The 3,836-nt window shown below is 39.2% G+C and overlaps 1 protein-coding gene across 1 annotated transcript in view; it reads left to right on the forward strand.

Moving 5' to 3' along the window:
* The window catches only part of agps (alkylglycerone phosphate synthase), a 49,527-nt gene that overhangs the window by 30,922 nt on the left and 14,769 nt on the right, over nucleotides 1-3,836 (forward strand). The gene's annotated exons all lie outside the window — the stretch shown is intronic.

Genomic DNA, 3,836 nt, shown 5'->3' on the forward strand with positions numbered 1-3,836 from the left:
TGGCCCTCCCTGGGCTTGACTTGGGGACTGGAGCCCTCCTTGGACTCGACATGGAAACTGGAGCCCTTTCTGTGCTACACTCCGGGGACTGGAGCCTTCTCTGGGCTAAACTCGGTGACTGGAGCCCTCACTGGGCTAAACTCGGGAACAGGAGCCCTCCTCCTAGATTCGGGGGCTGGAGCCCACACTGGAGCGTGCTCTGGGGCTGGAGCCCACACTGGAACGTGCTCTGGGGCTGGAGTCGACACTGGAACGAGCTCTGGGGCTGGAGCCGACCGCCTTCTCCTTCGATTCCCCTTTAGGTTCGGGGTGAAGGGCGTGGTCGGCGGGCTTGAGAATGCCGCGGCTGGCGAACTTGACATCAGAGCGGCCGGCGGAGGGGTTGAGAATGCCGCGACCGGCTCCGCGGGGTGATGGTATGTGATCCCGAGCCGGAACTTCGTCACCAGGGTCTCCCCATTGAAGGAGCTGCGATGAACATCGCTCGTTCCTCCATTTTAGCGGGGAGAAACAAACAGGAAAACAAAACACTTTTCAAAAACAAACACAGGGAGAAGGGGCGCCGCTTATTGTCACGGTCCGGAATTCTGTCACGGGGCGCTACTGTGAGGAGCACAGAGACGAAGGAGCGAGGAGACGAGGAGTGGAATTCATACATATAGATTTTAATCACATCCAGGGAACAAGGAAAACACACGTAGCAAGAGTAGACCTCTACAATTCCGGACCAAGGAGAACAGAACGGGCTAGAACTCAAATAGGGCAGATAACGAGGGGTAGACAGGTGAGGAGGATAACTAATAATGAGACACAGGGAGAAACTAATGAACTATGATGACAGGAACAGGAAGATACCCAAATAAGGACAAACATAACCTGGAGCACGTGGGGGAAGAAAACCGACACGGAACAGAGTCTGACACATATTGTGCCTTTAAGATCAAACCTGTAGGAGTTTCTTTCTTCTGTGGGACATAAAAGAAGATGTTTTGAAGAATGTTTGTAACCGAATAGTTTCGGGGTCGCATTGACTTTTTTTGTCCATACAGTGGAAATCAATATGACCTGAAATCACTTGGTTATTAATAGTTATTAAGGCAGTTGTTAAGTTTAGGTATTGGGTAGGATTAGGGATGTAAAATATCAGATCAGCACTGCTCCAGCCAATCACACAAACCTCAGGAAAGAGCAGTTACACGTGCAGTCACCTGTCTGCCTTGGGAAGAAATGTCTTGCATTTACATTCACAGTTATGTGTTAAAGATGGAGTGTGTATTTCAAAAATATTCATGGTCCTGAACACTCATGCTGCAGCTTCCTCCCTTCACCCCTTCTGTCATTCCTCAGATAACGTGTGTTATGTAAAGCTAGAACCTGGGTTCTGTTGTACTCAACGTTCAAACATTACTGCTGGACCAACAAATTTTAATGTACAGATTTAATGTACAATTGCTGATTCATGCGTGACACAAAATACCGGAACAGACAGTGGTAGATGTGAGAGTGAAGGTATTGATATTTTAATAAATTGTGTTAGAAAATAACATTATTTATTACAGAAATCATATAATATGCTTAATAACAATAATAATAATAATAATTACTTTATTATTATTATTTTCAGAGCACGATATTTTTTTGGAAACTCTAATACTTTTTTTTCAGGATTATTTTATGAATAGAAATTGAAAATGACAATCACAAACACCGTTTCCACCACATTGAATTAAATGACATCTCTGTTTAGTTAGACTATTTCTTGTTTCTGTTGTGTTGTACCGTCATTGACAGGTACGTAATATCCAGCAGTGCTGTTTATTCATAACCGAATATTACCTGAGTGTTATGAGCTGGTTATGTAATATGGGAAAACTGAGAAATGTGGCATTTCTGGCTTCTGTTTTCATATTCCACTCCACTGAGATGAATTGGAAGATTTTGCATTTGAGAGCTTTGTTTTGGTTTTTAGTACTTGTTGTTGTTGTTGTTGTTGTTTTGTGTATTCATTACATCAAGTGGTTTAATTTGGTCTGGTGTAATTTATCTCTGAAGGAACCCCACTCGCGCCACCTCGTATAAAGTGAAATTGATCATTATTTTACCAGCTGAGCAGCGAGCGAATGCACAAACACACAATTCAGGAACAATGAAAAATGACCCTGGCAGCAATTAAGCTCACAGTGCAGCCGAGGTTTATAACGTTACATGCGGAGATGTGGGGGAATTTGTGAGGGGTTGCCAGATATATCTGGAAAAGTCCTCCCCGTCCCCAGGGATCTCATTAACTCCTGTGTTTTCATCGACGGTGCACTTCTGAGAGACAGAGAGATGTATTGAATCTTTAATGAAGACTCCATTCTCTGTAATCATTGATGGTTTTTGCAGCATGCACACTCTTTAAGCCCAGAAGTGTGGCTGTATTATTTTTATGTGTGTGTGTTATAATCGCAACCAGAAGAAAGGGGAGATAATGAGTGTTGTTATGCGTTCAGACGCAATGGCTGTGTAATCTCAGAATGGTGTTGTAAGGGTTTGGATCCTCACAAATTAAAGGTCGCTGGGGCTGAATGTGACTGAAATGACTGAAAATCTGTTCTGTGTAAACATTACTGTACCACAAAGTGTATGACCAAAAAAGTATGTCTCAGAATAAAGTAATTTTACATCATGGTGAAGTACACTAGTTCATTTATTACATTTATATGTTCAGTGCAGTAAAAATAGTTTATTGTGAATTATTGAGAATATTGTGAAATATTAGTGCAATTTAAATGAACTGTTTTCAATTTAAAAAATATGGTAAAATGTCATTTATTCCTGTTATGCAAAGCTGAATTTTCAGCATCATTCCTCCAGTCTTCAGTGTCACATGATCCTTCAGAAATCAGTCTAATGTGCTGTTTTTCTGCTCATGAAACATTTCTAATCAGTGTTGAAAAACTTTTGTGCTACATATTTATTTTATTTATTTTTTGAGACCATGAAACTTTTTTTTCAGGATTAGAATAGAAATGGATAACTAGAAAGTTCAAAAGAACAGCATTTTTTTTTTCTTACCATTATAAGAGTCTGCATTATAAAATACTGTCACTTTTGATTGATTTAATGCATCCTTGCAGAATAAAAGTATTTATTTGTTAAAAAAATTTAAATAAAAATGACTTTTTTTAATGGTAGTGTATATTGATGAAATTCAAGAAAAAAATATATTTAAACATTACATAACTGTGGCAATGGCTGTTTTGGTGTAATTCAGTGAATTACTTTTAATACATTAAGAAATTAAAGGAACTGCAACTCAGATTGTTCATTTATTATTAGATTTTTTATTTTTTTTTACTTTGATGCAAAAATCCAAAAGCAAAAGATTGGATGCAAAAAATAATAAATGCAAAACTACCAAAAAAAAAAAAAAAAAGGAAAAAACTTAGGCACAATATGTAAGGTTTTTGTAATAAAATATCCAAAAACCACTTGCACAGTGTTATGCATTTCATGCAGTTGTGTACTTGCATGATTCCAAAAAATTCCCAAGGATTTGTAAATCCAGAGAAATTCCAGTTTTAAAAATTGGCTCGTCCCTGTTGCTCCATGGTCACGGTCGCCTATCAATGACGTAATATCCGCGCTATCCTCGGTTTTCACTTGTAGAACTACAAGTATGGACAAAAATGCCGCTGCACAGTTAAAATAAATCCATTACGGCTGAAATGAAAAGTGTTGACTGCAGCATTAAATTTAGATCTGCTCAATATTGCATCATGCCTCTTTTTCCGCGTTGTTACAGTGTTCTGCATTATAACCAATCACACACGAGTCTGTTGAGCTTATGAATG

Source organism: Sinocyclocheilus grahami, unplaced genomic scaffold (genome assembly GCF_001515645.1).
Source record: "Sinocyclocheilus grahami isolate Dianchi unplaced genomic scaffold, SAMN03320097.WGS_v1.1 scaffold290.1, whole genome shotgun sequence".
In the NCBI taxonomy this organism is placed as follows: Eukaryota; Metazoa; Chordata; class Actinopteri; order Cypriniformes; family Cyprinidae; genus Sinocyclocheilus; species Sinocyclocheilus grahami.